Source organism: Ranitomeya imitator, chromosome 1 (assembly GCF_032444005.1).
Source record: "Ranitomeya imitator isolate aRanImi1 chromosome 1, aRanImi1.pri, whole genome shotgun sequence".
NCBI classification, from domain to species: domain Eukaryota; kingdom Metazoa; phylum Chordata; class Amphibia; order Anura; family Dendrobatidae; genus Ranitomeya; species Ranitomeya imitator.
In genome coordinates, this window is record NC_091282.1 from 707,272,726 (window position 1) to 707,291,446 (window position 18,721).

The 18,721-nt window shown below is 41.8% G+C and overlaps 1 protein-coding gene across 1 annotated transcript in view; it reads left to right on the top strand.

Moving 5' to 3' along the window:
• SLC25A21 (solute carrier family 25 member 21) overlaps positions 1 to 18,721 on the top strand; it is a 592,393-nt gene that overhangs the window by 526,063 nt on the left and 47,609 nt on the right. The window lies entirely within an intron of this gene.

The window sequence follows — 18,721 nt, forward strand, 5'->3', positions numbered from 1 at the left end:
AGCTCCTTTGATCGCATGTTTACTTCACAGCAAAACCTTCCAAATGCAAGCACCACACCTCAAATCAACTCCAGGCCTTTTATCTGCTTAACTGAGAATAACATAATGAAGGGATTGCCCACACCTGTCCATGAAATAGCCTTGGAGTCAATTGTTCAATTACTTTTGATCCCTTTAAAAACAGGGTGGCACATGTTAACCCCTTTCTGACCTCGGACGGGATAGTACGTCCGAGGTCAGAATCCCTGCTTTGATGCGGGCTCCGGCGGTGAGCCCGCATCAAAGCCGAGACATGTCAGCTGTTTTGAACAGCTGACATGTGCCCGTAATAGGCGCGGGCAGAATCGCGATCTGCCCGCGCCTATTAACTAGTTAAATGCCGCTGTCAAACGCAGACAGCGGCATATAACTACCGCTTCCGGCCGGCCGACCCCCGTCACATAATTGGAGGTTGGCGATGCTTCTGAATAGTAACCATAGAGGTCCTTGAGACCTCTATGGTTACTGATCGCCGGTAGCTGAGAGTGCCACCCTGTGGTCGGCGCTCACAGCACACCTGCATTTCTGATACATAGCAGCGAACATCAGATCGCTGCTATGTAGCAGAGGCGATCGCATTGTGCCTGCTTCTAGCCTCCCATGGAGGCTATTGAAGCATGGCAAAAATAAAAAAAAAGGTAAAAAAAATGTGAAAAAAAAAATATAAAAGTTTAAATCACCCCCCTTTCGCCCCATTCAAAATAAATCAATAAAAAAAAAATCGAACCTACACACATTTGGTATCGCCGCGTTCAGAATCGCCCGATCTATCAATAAGAAAAAAGCATTAACCTGATCGCTAAACGGCGTAGAGAGAAAAAAATTTGAAACGCCAGAATTACGTTATTTTGGTCGCCGCAACATTGAATTAAAATGCAATAATGGGCAATCAAAAGAACATATCTGCACCAACATGCTATCATTAAAAACGCCAGCTCGGCACGCCAAAAAATAAGCCCTCACCCGACCCTAGATCATGAAAAATGGAGACGCTACGAGTATCGGAAAATGGCACAATTTTTTTTTTTTTTTAGCAAAGTTTGGATTTTTTTCTCACCACTTAGATAAAAAATAACCTAGTCATGTTAGGTGTCTATGAACTCGTAATGACCTGGAGAATCATAATAGCAGGTCAGTTTTAGCATTTAGTGAACCTAGCAAAAAAGCCAAGCAAAAAACAAGTGTTGGATTGCACTTTTTTTGCAATTTCACCGCACTTGGAATTTTTTTCCCATTTTCTAGTACACGACATGGTAAAACCAATGATGTCGTTCAAAATACAACTCGTCCCGCAAAAAATAAGCACTCACATGGCCAGATTGACAGAAAAATAAAAAAGTTATGGCTCTGGGAAGGAGGGGAGTGAAAAACGAACATGGAAAATCAGAAAATCCCAGGGTCATGAAGGGGTTAAGGAGCTGAAACTCCTAAACCCTTTATCCAGTTTTATTGTGGATACTCTCAAATGAAAGCTGAAAGTCTGAACTTCAACTGCATCTGAAATGTTTTCTTTAAAATTCATTGTGGTAATGTCTATAACCAAAATTAGAAAAATGTTGCCTCTGTCCAAATATATATGGACTTAACTGTATGTAGCGCAAGTGAGTAAATCATTGCAAGTTCTAGATCTCAGGGGTTCAAAAAAATAATAAAAAGTAAAATAAAAAATAAAAATAACTGTAAAAAAAAAAACTAAATCCCCCCTCTCGCCCGCATCCTTTTTCATAAACCATAAAATAAATAAATTAGGAGGGACTCCCCTCTCTCCTCCCCACCCCTCTTCTTTCTATTTGTTTCTTGTAATTTTGGTAACGGAGCATCACAGGAATAAGTTCTCACTTCCATGAGATGGGAGCTCTAGAACTTTAATATCTATATATACATCTAGAAATTAAAAAGTACGGAAGTGAAATATTGTACCAATGTCAGGTCATGCGGGACGATATCTTTTTGCTATCACTGTGGATATAAAAATCTTCATATACCATTTTGGAAAAGGAGCAGTACAGGAATAAGTTCTCACTTCCACGAGGTGGACGCTCTGGAGCTCTTATTCTCTCTCTGTATATATCTGGAAATAATAGTCATGATGTTTGTAATACTTAAATTGCGGAAGTGGAAGATTGTACCAATGACAAGTCATGATTGACAATATCTTCTTATCACTGTTAATAAGAAAATGTTTAATAAAAATGTATATTAAATAAATAAATTCGTATTTTTCGGATTATAAAATGCCTTTTTTTTCCCTCAAAATTTTGGGGGAAAATGGGGGTGTGTCTAATGTAGATATAATGTACCTTTCCGGGACCGTTGCTGCAGGCTGGGATGAGGGGGTGTCCGGTGCTGCTGCTGCTTGTGTCCGGCGGTCCTCTGGGGGTGTCCGGTGCTGCTGTGGCTGTCTCCGGTGCTGCAGTTCCATGGTTTCCTGTTCGGTGGACTCCGAGAAAATGGCCGCCGGGGGGTGGCGCATGCACAAATGGAGATCTTGGCACCACGATCTCAGGGGATGAGATTTCAGCGCTGAGATCTCATCTCCCGAGATCTTGGTGCTGAAATCTCCATCTGCGCATGCGCCGCCCCTCAGTGGCCATTTTCCTGGAGTCCACCGCACAGTAAACCATGGAACTGCAGCATCGGAAACAGCAGCAGCATTGGACACCCCCACAGCACCGCCGGACACAAGCAGCAGCACCAGACACCCCCTCATTCCAAGCAGCAGCACAACCATGGAACTGTGGGGGGCTCTGGCCTTTCACAAAATGTCGGCAGAGCCCCCCCCTACAGCACCGGAGACATCTGCAGTGTCGGACACAAGCAGCAACACCGGACACCAGCAGCACAACCGGACACCCAAAGCAGCGCGCCGTACATCGGAACACCCACTCATCCCAGCCTGTGGCCTGCAGCATCACCCCAATCCTGCCTCCTCCAGCAGGGACCCTGCTTCACCGCAGCCACCACCCCAGATAAGCAATAAGACGCATGGATTATAAGAAGCTCCACCATTTTATCAAAATAAAAGTTTTTTCCTATTTTTCTCTTCAAAATTTGGGGTGCATCTTATAATCCGGAGCGTCTTATAATCCGAAAAATACGGTAGGTAAATATAAAATAAGAAAATGTGGTCTTACAGCATTCATAGAAGTCTAGTCTATCAAAATGATTTAACCCACACAATAAAAGACATAAAAGAAAAGAAATCAAAACCACAAAAATCCCTTATTTCAGTCACCGCACCTGCTCCAAAAAATGCAATAAAAAACAATCAAGACATTGTATGTATCCCAAAGTGGTACCAATAACAGCTCGGCGCGCAAAAAAACAAGCCTAGTCACCGCTCCATCGATGGAAGAATGAAGTTACAGGACTCAGAAAAGAGAAACAAAAACAACTTTTTTTTATTTTTTTACAATCTTCAGAATTTTTTGTAAGCAATTAAAATCCCAAAATATATTTACATGTCAGTATCATTTTTTTCATAAAGACTTGAGAAATTATGTTGTCAGGTTACTGCATGATGAGCACCACAAAACAAAGCCTAAAAGCCAAATTTGGAATTTTTTTCACATTTTTCAGTACATTATAGAGTAACGTTATATCGACAGAATTTTTTTTTTACAAAAAGTTATTGTTTTTGGAAGAAGAGGAGGAGAAATAAATGGCAAATTCATATGTGAATCTGATGTTGAGGTGGATCTGGCAAATCTGGCGAAGTTTTTAAAAGTGATCATGCTGCAACTGTTTTGTATCATTTTTGGTTCATTAATGGTGTTACTCTTTTGCATTCATATAAAAAAAAATATATATATATATATATATATATATATATATATATATATATATATATATATATATATATATATATATATATATATAGTATATATATATTAGTTGTTCATATTTATTTGTTGGAGGTTTAGTGGAATATAAAAATGGCTAACCTAGAAAAATGCTGAAAATCTAGGACCACTGAATCCTTAAAGGGATTTTCCCCTTTAATAAAAGTTTTTCCTATATGCTACTAGTGAAAACACAAACAAAACTGTACTTTACTCATTGTTCCCAATCAACTGAGTTCACTTCAGCTCTATCGATGTGACATAAGGCTGCCGTCACACTAGCAGTATTTGGTCAGTATTTTACATCAGTATTTGTAAGCCAAAACCAGGAGTGGAACAATTAGAGGAAAAGTATAATAGAAACATATGCACCACTTCTGTATTTATCACCCACTCCTGGTTTTGGCTTACAAATACTGATGTAAAATACTGACCAAATACTGACCGTGTGACGGCAGCCTAAGAGCTGCAGACAAGAGACCACCAGGGCAGTGGTGGAGACTTAGCACTGGACCCAGTGAGGGTGAGTAAAGCAGGTTTGATTTCTTTTTTTTTTTACTAATAACATAGCTTATCGGGAAAAAAAAATTCTGAAAGGGGGTACCCGCTTTAATGTAAAGCTTACTTAGTTTTTACTGTGTCAGCAATCAAAAGGGTCTTCTTGCTGGTGGCACACTTATAACATCTAGCACCTCAACCTCAATGGATCTTCAGCTTTTGTAAGTAGGGTCCTATATACATATCTGAATTTTCCACCACCTCTCTGAGATTTGCTGTGTGGATGTCAATATCCTGCACAACTGTGACTTTTCAGTCTGACATTTCTCAATTCAGTAGTATGGAGCAGATAGCACCTATCAGAAGGGCTTCAGAACCTGCCTATCTGGAAAGCAACTTGTATACGAACATGATATGTCGCAGGAAATGGAATCCCCTAGACCTGTTGGTAAGAGGAATATTTCTACATGCTGCAGCATGAGAAAACTTTTAGTGCCACTTTTTAAGCTAGAGAACACTTAAGGATCAGATTTACATGTCTCTCTAAGGGTCTGGAGGATTCTCAGAAGTGACAAATGACTGAAAAGCACAGTCAGTTAATCCCTTTTTCTTTTTTAGACACTTAAGGTACCGTCACACTAGACGATATCGCTAGCGATCCGTGACGTTGCAGCGTCCTCGCTAGCGATATCGTCCAGTGTGACAGGCAGCAGCGATCAGGCCCCTGCTGTGCTGTCGCTGGTCGGGGAAGAAAGTCCAGAACTTTATTTGGTCGCTGGACTCCCGCTGACATCGCTGAATCGGTGTGTGTGACACCGATTCAGCGATGTCTTCACTGGTAACCAGGGTAAACATCGGGTAACTAAGCGCAGGGCCGCGCTTAGTAACCCGATGTTTACCCTGGTTACCATCCTAAAAGTAAAAAAAACAAACACTACATACTTACCTACAGCCGTCTGTCCTCCAGCGCTGTGCTCTGCTCTCCTCCTGCTCTGTCTGTGAGCGTCGGTCAGCCGGAAAGCAGAGCGGTGACGTCACCGCTCTGCTTTCCGGCCGCTGTGCTCACAGACAGTACAGGAGGAGAGCAGAGCACAGCGCTGGAGGACAGATGGCTGTAGGTAAGTATGTACTGTTTGTTTTTTTTACTTTTAGGATGGTAACCAGGGTAAACATCGGGTTACTAAGCGCGGCCCTGCGCTTAGTTACCCGATGTTTACCCTGGTTACCGGCATCGTTGGTCGCTGGAGAGCGGTCTGTGTGACAGCTCTCCAGCGACCAAACAGCGACGCTGCAGCGATCCGGATCGTTGTCGGTATCGCTGCAGCGTCGCTAAGTGTGACGGTACCTTTAATTTTTGTGTAAGCCATCACAGCAGTCAGAAGTGGTTAATAAATAATTTATCCATTTAGAGAGAGAGTGAAAATAGTTAAAACAGATGGTTGAAATAAATATACTTTTTGCAGCGCTCTATCAAATTTATTTGGCTTTTACCTGATTTCTTCTATTTTTGCTGATTTGTCCCATTTAAAGAGTAACTAAATATTTTAATCCTTTTTTCATATTTCATTTCCCATTTTTTTACTAATAGATCGGTGGGAATCTGGGTCCTAAGCCCCCCCACTGTTCGCTCAAAACAGCCCCCCACGACCCCTTCCGAGAGGTGCACAGATCAGCAGACAGGAGCACACACAGCCTTCAGTACGGATTCAGTCGAAAGCATTCACTTGGTAGCCTTCGCTTTCTGTTGAGTCCACTCAGGCAACAGCTGTGCGCTCCTGTCTGCTAAGCTGCGCTCTCCTGTCTGTTGAGCTGTGCGCTCCTGTCTGCTGAGCTGTGCTCTCCTGTCTGCTGAGCTGTGCGCTTCTGTCTGCTAAGCTGCGCGCTCCTGTCTGCTGAGCTGTGCACTCCTGTCTGCTGAGCTGTGCTCTCCTGTCTGCTGAGCTGTGCGCTTCTGTCTGCTGACCTGTACGCTCCTGTCTGCTGAGCTGTGCGCTCCTGTCTGCTGAGCTGTGCGCTCCTGTCTGCTGAGCTGTGCGCTCCTGTCTGCTGAGCTGTGCGCTCCTGTCTGCTGAGCTGTGCGCTCCTGTCTGCTGAGCTGTGCGCTCCTGTCTGCTGAGCTGTGGGCTCTGTTCCGCTGAGCTGTGGGCTCCGTTCCCCTGAGCTCTGCGCTCCGTTCCGCTGAGCTGTGGTCTCCGTTCCGCTGAGCTTTGCGCTCCGTTCTGCTAAGCTGTATATATGTATAGGGCGAATGTTCTACTTAAGAATTTTTTCATAGCAGAATTCATGATTTCCAATATCTCATTTAGGTCCTGAAGAAGCAAAGCAGCCCCATATCATCACCCTACCACCTCCATGTTTGACGGTGGAATAATGTTATTACTGTGGAAGGCGATGTTGGCTTTGCACTGATTGTAACAAGACCCATGTCATCTAATAAGTTTCAGCAATGACTCCCCCAGTCCAAAAGTCTTGAGGGTCATCTACACTTTTGTTTGCAAATACAAGACAAGACCTTCTGTTCTTTTGGTTAACAGCAGTTTTCACCTTGAAACTCGATCTTGAAAAACCCCAGTACATTGGTCTGAAATTTTATATACATCTACTACTTAATTGTCTAAGGGTCACTTCCGTCTTTGTGTCTGTCTTTCCGTCTGTATTTCTGTCTGTCTGTCACGGAAATCCCAAGTCGCTGATTGGTTGCGGCCAACTGGCCGCGACCAATCAGCGACGGGCACAGTCTGGCCGCGAAATGGCCTCTCGCTACTCCCCTGCACTCAGTGCCCCCTCTATACTCCCCTAAGTCAGCGCCCGCCACCTACATAGCGTTGTAGCAGTTTGTTAAACTGACTGCGTTACACCGCGGCATAACGTGGTGTAACGCAGTCTGTTAACGCTGCTATTAACCCTACGTGATGAACTTTTTACTATTGATGCTGCCCATGCAGCATCAATAGTAAAAACATATAATGTTAAAAATAAAAATAATAATTATATTCTCACCTTCCGTCGCCTTTCCCGCTGCTCCTCGCGATGCTCCGGTCCAAGCATTGCGGTCTCGCGAGATGATGACGTCATCATCTCGCGAGACCGCAATGCATTCTTGGGACCGGAGCGTCGTGAGGAGCGTCGCTAAACGCCTGGGCTGGATCCGGGGTACGACAGAAGGTGAGTATATAACTATTTTTTATTTTAATTCTTTTTTTTAACAGGGATATGGTGCCCACATTGCTATATACTACGTGGACTGTGTTATATAGTACGTCTCTGTGCTATATACTACGTGGCTGTGATATATATTACGTGGCTGGGCAATATACTACATCACTGTGCTCTATACTACGTGGCCTGTGTTATATACTGCATGGGCTGTGTTATATACTACGTGGCTGTGCTATATACTACATGGCTGTGCAATATATTACGTGGCTGTGCAATATATTATGTGGCTGGGCAATATACTACGTGGGCTGTGTTATATACTGCGTGGGCTGTGTTATATACTACATCTCTGCTATATACTACATGGCTGTGGTATATATTACGTGGCTGGGTAATATACTACATCGCTCTGCTCTATACTACGTGGCCTGTGTTATATACTGCATGGGCTGTGTTATATACAACGTCTCTGTGCTATATACTACATGGCTGTGCTGTATACTATGCGGCTGTGCAATATATTACGTGGCTGTGCAATATATTACGGGGCTGGGCAATATACTACATGTCTGTGCTATATACTATGGGGGCTGTGCTATATACTACGGGGGCTGTGCTATATACTACGTGGCTATGCTATATACTACGTGGGCTGTGCTATATACTACGTGGGCTGTGTTATATACTACGTGGGCTGTGTTATGTACTACGTGGGCTGTATGCTACTTGGCTGTGCTATATTTCTCTGCTGTATCTGTGCATGATGAATCGTGGTATGTGTTAAAGAGGGGGGCCCACTGAGACTCTTTCACCCGGGGCCCTCAAAAACCTAGAGCAGGCCCTGGCTTCACTGATTGTTCGCGGTCGGGCGTGGCCAATCATCCGGCCACGAATTGGCACGGAATTTGAACCACGCTTCACTAATTGGTCGCGCCTGGCCAGCCGAATCCTGTGTGTAAATTGCATTATTCTGAAAACTTCATAAATAAACTACATACATATTCTAGAATACCCGATGCGTTAGAATCGGGCCACCATCTAGTGGGATAATAAAGTCCTGTATGTTTCACTGATTTTGGATTGAAGCACTTCTTCTTTTTCAATTATTGTCTGTATGGAAGGGGTTTTTTTTGCTTGAAAAATTGACAGTTGCCACCGGTGTATATCTGTATTAGATCAGCTAATTACATCATGTTTTTCGAGATGGATAAATTGACGATTGATTGATAGGTAGATGAATAGATACTGTAGATAAATCTAGTAGATGGGGGTTAGAAAACAATATTATTCATAGCAGTTCATAAGCAAGGAATCACAGCAATTGCTAAAAGACAGTGACCAAAAAGGGGATGTGGTTCAGCTCAGCCCCTTCACTTTGATTTTTCATCATTTTCCCACTTTTGATGTTTAAACCATCTGCTTGTGATAAGTGAATTCTCCTGTCACTACATAGCAGTCCAGTGGTTAGGTAATATTTACTGTGTCCATTACAGATTCCTGTATTCTTTATGTATTTAGGCCCGATCCTGAGCTACAAAGCGATATTGCTTGAGCCCAACATTTTGAGTTGTGACTACTTCTTTTGATTCTTGCATCTACTACACACCTCATGTAAAGTGCATAATTCGCTGTATCACATCCATCTATAAAACGTCACACACAGGACTGAATGTTATTCCCAAGCCTTATGTTCTCACAGCACATAGACATTTTATTCTGGTCATCATGGAAAGCCCCGGAGTCCACTTAACAATTATGTATTTTACGGTCTGGATTTTCTTCTTGCACATTTGGAGCCCTATGGAGCTGACATGCAGAGAAGCAGCTCTGAGAAATAGAAAGATCCATCTTTTTATCAATATGGGTATATTCCCAATGGATAATAGAAAGCTGCACTTATAAATGTAAAAACATTTGACATTTAAAGGGGTGTTAAAGATTTGGAAAACATGGCTGCTTTCATCCAGAAACAGCATTTCTCTTATCCATAGACTATGTGCAACTCCACCCATTACACTGAGCTGGAGAGGACCTGTGAAGATCTAAGTAAATATGCTATTTGTTAAGCCATTATACCAAAAGGGAGAAATGCGGGTGTGCTGCGCTTCTGGGGAAGAATTCACAGGATTCCGAGGAATAGAAATAGATTGCAATTTATTCCCAAGGCGTTTCTAGGTCGAATGGACCTCTTCCACAGGGGAACCACAATTCATCTTTATTGTGGTTCCCCTGAGGAAGAGGTCTGTTCAACCTAGAAACGCCATGTTGGAAATAAACTGCAATCTATTTTTATTCCTTGGAATCCTGTGAATTCTTCATCAGAATTGCAGCACACCAACGTTTCTCCTTTTTGGTATGTATTGACGTTGGTTTTATTCAACCAGTGAAGCAGCAGCTGGGGTAATGTTATCTAAGGCAATACATGTGCTGTGGACTCACCTATGTGCTCTTTTTGTCAATCCCTAGTCACTTTGTCATGCCGAGGAATAGACAGGGGGCTTAGAATGACCTCTTAGCAACTTGAGCCACAAATAGTTCCTTTTTTTGTTTTTGGAAGGTAAGGTTTTTAAAAATAAATAAATAAAAGCAAAGGATATGTAATGTTACTCAACTATCTTGAAAAAAATAAAATGTAAATATATATATACCATATATATTATATATGGTTTGTGTGTGTGTGTATATATACGGAGTGGGCCATTTATATGGATACACCTAAATTGAATGGGAATTATATCAACTTCCTGTTTGTGGCACATTAGTATATGGGAGGGGGAAAACTTTTCAAGATGGGTGGTGACCATGGCGCTCATTTTGGATCCATTTTTTCGATGGGAAGAGGGTCATGTGACACATCAAACTTATTGAGAATTTCACAAGAAAAATAATGGTGTGCTTGGTTTTAACGTAACCTTATTCTTTCATGAGTTATTTACAAGTTTATGACCACTTATAAAATGTGTTCAAAGTGCTGGCCATTGTGCTGGATTGTCAATGTAACCCTCTTCTCCCACTGTTGACACACTGATAGCAATACCGCAGAAAAAATGCTAGCACAGGCTTCCAGTATCCGTTGTTTCAGATGCTGCACATCTCGTATCTTCACATGCTTCACATCTTTTATGCTGTGAAGATATTTATTTATTGTTTTCAAGATAGTTGAGCAACATTACATATCCTTTGCGTTTACATTTTTTTTATTTTTTAAAACCTTACCTTTACACATTTCGAAAAACAAAAAAAAAGGAGCTATTTGTGGCTCAAGTTGCTAAGAGGTAGCTCTAAGCCCCCTGTCTATTTCTCCGGATGACAAAGTGACTAGGGATTGACAAAAAGAACATATATATATATATAAAATTGTTGACACCTTTGCAAACTTTCTGGGTAAACCACTTTATTTCAAGCATGTGATGCTTGTTCAAACTCACCTGTGTCAAGTAACAGGTGTGGGCAATATGAAAACCACACCTGAAGCCAGATTTTCTCTGCTCCACACTAAGTGGAGCAGAGAAAATGACAATAGAACTGTCTGAGGACTTGTTAATAAAAATATCAACAATCTCAAGGTTACAGGTCTATCTCCAGAGATCTTGATGTTGCTTTGTGCAAGATGTTCACCATAGTCAAGAGGTTTACAACCCATGGCACTGTAGATAATCTTCCTGGATGTGGACAGCAGAGAAAAATTGATGAAAGATTGCAACGCAGGATAGTCCGGATGTGAATAAGTAGCCCCAATCAAGTTCCAAAGAAATTCAAACTGTCCTGCAGGCTCAGGGGCCATCAGTGCCAGCGTGAACTATCCGTCGACATTTGAATGAAATGAAGTGCTGTGGCAGGTGTCTCAGCAGGACCCCACTGCTCACACAGAGACATAAAAAACTAGACTGCAGTTTGCCAAATGTGCGTAAAGCAAAATCGTTCTGGGAAAGCTGTTTGGTAAAGCACATCATTCTACTGTTTACCGAAAATGAAATGGGGCATATAAAGAAAAGAACACCTTACCTACAGTCGAATATGGTGGAGGTTCAAAGATTTTTGGGATTGTTTTGTTGCCTTTGGCACTGGGTTCCTTGACTGTGTGCAAGCTGAAGATTGCCAACTTATTTGGGGTTGCAATGTAGTGCCCAGTGTCAGAAAAGCTGAGTTTGCGTCCTAGGTCATGGGTCTTCCATCAAGACAATGACCCGAAACATGCGTCTAGAAGCACCCAGTAATGGATGGAAATAAAGCACTGGAGAGTTCTGAAATGGCCAGCAATGAGTCCAGATTTAAATCCCATTGAACTCCTGTGGAGAGATCTTAAATTGCTAAGACCTTCAAATATGAGCGAGGAAGAGCCTATTGTGCTCTAGATAGTAACACAAAGGACAGTGATAAAAGAAAAACCAATGTAGAACAAAAGGATCCTCAAAAAACAAAAAGTAATTACAAATATTGATTTTTGTTAACAATACAAGCTTAAAACCATTGATAAAAATGGAGATGACAACACAAACCATGCAGAAAAAGGCAACTACTGTACAGGAGTTTAGTCAGGAGTGGATTTCGGATATTATGTACCGTGTCGTACTAATTAAACCTTTATGCTGTTAATCGGCCATGCAGGTATATACGGAACATTTTTATTAATTGTTTTTATGCTTGTACTGTTAATAAAAAAGAATATTTGTGATAACTATTTTTTGTTTTTGGAGGATTTGTGTGAAATCATGTCCAATTTGCCTTTTTTCTCAGTTTGTGTGGTTCTAATAAACATACCGTAAAAGAAATAAACGTGTATAACAAAATGTGTAATTACAATAATTTTCTGGGAGAAATACTTCATTTTCTGAAACAATTTCAAGGGTGCCAATACTTTCGTACATGACTGTGTGTGTGTGTGTGTATATATATATATATATATATATATATATATATATATATACACATACAGTCATGGCCAAAAGTATTAACACCCCTGCAATTATGTCAGATAATACTCAGTTTCTTCCTGAAAACGATTGCAATCACAAATTCTTTGGTATTATAATCTTCATTTAATTTGTCTTAAATGAAAAAAACACAAAAAAATTGTCCTAAAGCCAAATTGGATATAATTCCACAACAAACATAAAAAGGGGTGGACAAAAGTATTGGCACCTTTCGAAAAATCATATGATGCTTCTCTAATTTGTGTAATTAACAGCACCTGTAATTTACCTGTGGCACCTAACAGGTGTTGGCAATAACTAAATCACACTTGCAGCCAGTTGACATGGATTAAAGTTGACTCAACCTCTGTCCTGTGTCCTTGTGTGTACCACATTGAGCATGGAGAAAAGAGAGAAGACCAAAGAACTGTCTGAGGACTTGAGAAACCAAATTGTGAGGAAGCATGAGCAATCTCAAGGCTACAAGTCCATCTCCAAAGACCTGAATGTTCCTGTGTCTACCGTGCGCAGTGTTATCAAGAAGTTTAAAGCCCATGGCACCTGTTGTGAATTCTGTGGTCAAGCTCCCTCCTGTGGTCATGAGTGGTACTTCGGCTGGTTCTGTCTATGAGCTTCCTCTGGTGGATGTGAGTGGGGCTGCGGCTTCTGAGTTTCCTTCCTCAGGTGACGAGGTTAAGTCGTTAGGTGCTGCTCTATTTAACTCCACCTAGTTCTTTGTTCCTGGCCTCCAGTCAATGTTCCAGTATTGGTCTTGCTCTCTCCTGGATCGTTCTTGTGGCCTGTCTGCCCTGCATAAGCTAAGTTTTGCTTGTGTTACTTTTGTTTACTATATTTTCTGTCCAGCTTGCTATATTGGTTTTTCTTGCTTGCTGGAAGCTCTGAGACGCAGAGGGAGCACCTCCGTACCGTTAGTCGGTGCGGAGGGTCTTTTTTCCCCCTCTGCGTGGTTGTTTGTAGGTTTTTGTGCTGACCGCAAAGCTATCTTTCCTATCCTCGGTCTATTCAGTAAGTCGGGCCTCACTTTGCTAAAATCTATTTCATCTCTGTGTTTGTATTTTCATCTTAACTCACAGTCATTATATGTGGGGGGCTGCCTTTTCCTTTGGGAAATTTCTCCAAGGCAAGGTAGGCTTATTTTTCTATCTTCAGGGCTAGCTAGTTTCTCAGGCTGTGCCGAGTTGCATAGGGAGCGTTAGGCGCAATCCACGGCTACCTCTAGTGTGGTATGATAGGATTAGGGATTGCGGTCAGCAGAGTTCCCACGTCTCAGAGCTCATCCTATGTTAGTAACTATCAGGTCACTTTGTGTGCTCTTAACCACTAGGTCCATTGTGGTTCTGAATCACCTGTTCATAACAGGCACCGTGGCTAACCTCCCTAGATGTGGATGGAAAAGAAAAATTGACAAGAGATTTCAACACAAGATTGTGCGGATGTTGGATAAAGAACCTCAACTAACATCCAAACAAGTTCAAGCTGCCCTGCAGTCCGAGGGTACAACAGTGTCAACCCGTACTATCCGTCGGCGTCGGAATGAAAAGGGACTGTATGGTAGGAGACCCAGGAAGACCCCACTTCTTACCCCGAGACATAAAAAAGCCAGGCTGGAGTTTGCCAAAACTAACCTGAAAAAGCCTAAAACGTTTTGGAAGAATGTTCTCTGGTCAGATGAGACAAAAGTAGAGCTTTTGGGCAAAGACATCAACATAGAGTTTACAGGAGAAAAAAAGAGGCATTCAAAGAAAAGAACACGGTCCCTACAGTCAAACATGGCGGAGGTTCCCTGATGTTTTGGGGTTGCTTTGCTGCCTCTGGCACTGGACTGCTTGACCGTGTGCATGGCATTATGAAGTCTGAAGACTACCAACAAATTTTGCAGCATAATGTAGGGCCCAGTGTGAGAAAGCTGGGTCTCCCTCAGAGGTCATGGGTCTTCCAGCAGGACAATGACCCAAAACACACTTCAAAAAGCACTAGAAAATGGTTTGAGAGAAAGCACTGGAGACTTCTAAGGTAACCAGCAATGAGTCCAGACCTGAATCCCATGGAACACCTGTGGAGAGATCTAAAAATGGCAATTTGGAGAAGGCACACTTCAAAAATCAGGGACCTGGAGCAGTTTGCCAAAGAAGAATGGTCTAAAATTCCAGCAGAGCATTGTTAGAAACTCATTGATGGTTACCGGAAGTGGTTGGTCGCAGTTATTTTGGCTAAAGGTTGTGCAACCAAGTATTAGGCTGAGGGTACCAATACTTTTGTCTGGCCCATTTTTGGAGTTTTGTGTGAAATGATCAATGTTTTGCTTTTTGCTACAGGAAGAAACTGAGTATTATCTGACCGAATTGCAGGGGTGTTAATACTTTTGACCATGACGGTATATATATATATATATATATATATATATATATATATATATATATATATATATATATATATATATATATATATATATATATATATAAAATGTATGCATGTATAGCTGTACTTTGTGTATATGCAATAGTTCAATCTATATTGACAGAGAAAGAAGGATAGAAATACGCTAATCAATCTATTTTAGGGCTATGATTGGGTTAAAGAAAGAATATTATAATCACCTTACTACTTACCTGTCCTAATGTACAACCTTCCACCTGGTCCTCAACTGATTTCTTCCTTCTCTGACTCCTAGGCCCCCCGATACGTCTCACGCTAACTATGCCATATACACATCAATGTAGTATTGCTAAAAAGTAACAAAAAACACACAACACAATAGGGCATAACCTGGGCAATAAGCATTGTATGTAGTATGGTATTGCTCGTCTGGCTTGGTTGTGTCAGTCAGAACTTCAGTGCAGCTGTAAGGGTGGTGGACTGAACTGTCGCATTCCTACCCCTGAAGACACCAATTGCATCATGTGTATTTTGCCTTGCATATTTGTATGTATTTTGACATGTGCAGTGCAGTGTACTATTTATAGAGTATAAGTAATGTAAAGGTAATGCATCATGTTAGGAATGTATAGTGCACGATGGGATAATATAAGATAGGTTGTGTAGGATAAACATAGAGACTGTAGTTTATGTAATTATAATAAACCTGGCACTCAACTTTGTAGTGAAGAAGATATATTTTAATGCAGTCCAAAGAGTAGTTTACAAAACGTTTCGGTGGAATTGACCTTCATCAGTTACCTACTGCTGTATGAATAGTAAATAGAGGAAGTGGTAAACTTGTACCAGGACGCGACAGTATCCGTTAAGCGTGTATGATGGGTACAACAGGTTAGACTTGTATTGTTGGTGCTGTGAAATACCTTATAGCAGTGTGCACGCGCGTCCTCCCGTGATGCGGCATCCACAACGTTTTGTGTTCTACTCTTCGGACTGCATTAAAGTATATTTTCTTCACTACAAAGTTGAGTGCCATGTTTATTATATAGACGTATATGGTGTGGGAACCTACTTTGGCACCTATTTCAGTAGTGCTCACGGTGTTTTTTCAATATTTAGTTTAGGTAATGACATTAGGGTAAGTTACAGTTAATGTTTGGGACTAACCCATAGTGAGAGGATCTTGGTGCAAGAGCAAGAGACTGCTTCCTGTAGATAGAGAGATATAATTGAGTACAAGTAGAAAGTGTTCAGTGAGCAGTGCTGCCTTATTGGGTGAACTACAGGAAAATGAGACTAAGAGACAAGGAAATAGATCCTGAAGAGACAGAGTGGCCTTCCAGAAAAGGGGTCCTTGGACAGGACGACGTTTCACGAGAAGCCCTGAGCTTGCAAAATTCCAAATGTAACGGACCTAAACATTACCAAGTTTGTGAGACTACTAGGGACCCGAGTGATCGATCCAGTGCTTCAGTAGTGGAAGAAATAGGATGCTGAACCACTGAGTAAGACTTGCTGTTCAGGACTGTGTCAACAAGCTAGGCTGTGACCAAGTAGGGCGAGACAGTGTGCTTCACTGTCCCTGGAGTAGACTACAGATGAAGGATACTGTGTGTATGACAACGCCTTATACTGCAAAGGAGAAGCCCATAAGACTTTGTACCTGCTATCCTTTTACCAAGTTAACGTCCACTAAAGAATGTGTTTTAGAACACGAAAATCTCCTTTATTGAACTGTGGAACATGCAGCCCTTTCCAGCCAACACAACCGGCTACCGGCGGTCTGCACAGGTGTAAGACCCTCACAGCACTAACATCAACTTCGAACCAGGACTCACACTTTCATGTAGTGTGCCAGGGCGTAAAAGCAGGAGACGAGTGCCTGGCCTGCCACTACTGCCCCGAGCCACACCAAGCAGTCATAATGCAGACTGTGTTTTTTCCTGATGACGGAATTTGTTCAACTCTGAAATACGTAGATGAATAAAACTGCTCTTTGTGCAACACCATTATCTCCAATGGATATCTTTGTGATCAGCAGTGCAGCCGATTTATCCGTGTATCCCTTTCCACTATTGCATATACACGTTGTTGACGTCCATGACATGCATGCAGCCTATTAGCATGGGACATGCTGGAGGCTTAGTACTTCGCACAGAAAGCAATAGTTGGACCGGGCCGGGAATAGATGATCGTCGTGGTAAGGTGTAGAATTTTATTATTTTTATAATCCTCTCCCAGCCTTCTATTAGTCATGTCATGGGGTCTGCAGATACCTCAGACTGTAATAAACATCTTTTAGTTGTATTCAGGACACTTCCAATTTGAAATGAATAAATTACATTTGACTTAAATTTCCCATTTGAATTTGAGAAATTTCGAATATTGGCAAATTCGCATATCAATAATGAAAGGATATATTCCATGACCGATTACTTGGATTTATCATTGTAACGGCATTAAAATATGGTATGTAAAATGTTGAGCAAAACAATAAACAGCTGCTTAGGGCATAGGTCAGTACATGAAATGTTACTTCTGGGAGTAATTCACATCCGTGGCGTAACGTGTTGTGCCTTTGTGCCCATTATCACAGTTGTTGATGCACTTTGAAGTATATGTTACTGTGTGATGTACCATTAGGAGGAGTGTGAGGCTTGTAATATATTCCCCAATATATCTGACCAGCATACACGTGGTTTAAATGGAGTTTTCCGCCTAGCACCCCTTCAGCCTGTGACTCCCAGGAGAAAAAAATGTAGAGGATATCATTTCCAAGAAGTGCTTGCAGAAACTTGCATCCTGGAACTATTGCACTACACAATTTGTGGCTGTCGTATCACAGGCAGTCTAAACTTCCAGATGTGAGAGAACTGTCTAAGCATCGAGCTGTCAGCAGCCTTAAACTGGGCATTAAATTTGCATCCCAATTAAAGCTGTTTGCAGGTCATTTTTGCCAAAAACAATAAAAGTCTTTGAGCCGGGGGGTGGGGGGTTGAGGAGGGGGCGTCACTGATGGGATCGGCATGTGTGATTTGGAAGTTAGCAAATACTGAATCGTTTTTCATATGCTCGGTCGGCCTCAGCAGACCATAGAGAAGCTAAACCCTAGGCTCTATTTACCATAAACCCTCCAGCCTCTGAAACACCATAAAAACGGCACCGACCGCCCATCTGTCTCTGCGATCAGAAGTCTAACTGTGATTAGCTTTATTAACCCTGACAACACCAGACTTGGCAATGACATGCACTCTAAACTTTCGTTACTGTCGTTAAAGGGGTCTTTTAGTTAAGAAAACCCATATTCGTGCACCCTTTTATGAAATTTTGAATTGATAAAGGGTTAATCCTTCATAGCAATTTTTATTTCTTGGCCAGAGTGGGAAAACAGCTACAAGGACCACTCTCTGAAGGACATGTCCTACATTAGACAGACAACCAATCATTTACAAGAGAGCTTTGTAATACTTAATTTCACCATTGGGCGTGCTACAAGGAGCTTCAAATAAAGCTCTTTGGTTGTTACGGAGGAGGGTAATTTGCAAAGAGCAGGTCCTGGTACTGGAGGACTCCGCATAAACCATATATAGCATGGTTATCTACTCATTTGAATGCGCTTCATGTACCACCTTATGACTCCTTGAGTGGCCACTGTTTTCCCAAGCCTCAAAAGCTGATCTTTAGGAAGGGCCCTTGACTGGATTTTTTCAAATTTAATCTGAGAACCTTCTCCAAGTGTCACTGTTAAACTCATTTTGGAAGAGTTTTTCTTCTGTAACCCTCTGCTCCGTTATGGCCCCGTTGAATAAAGAACACATTTTTCCATCAAACTACTGTGCGTATACCACAGAACTTGGCTGTGGGTGATGCCAT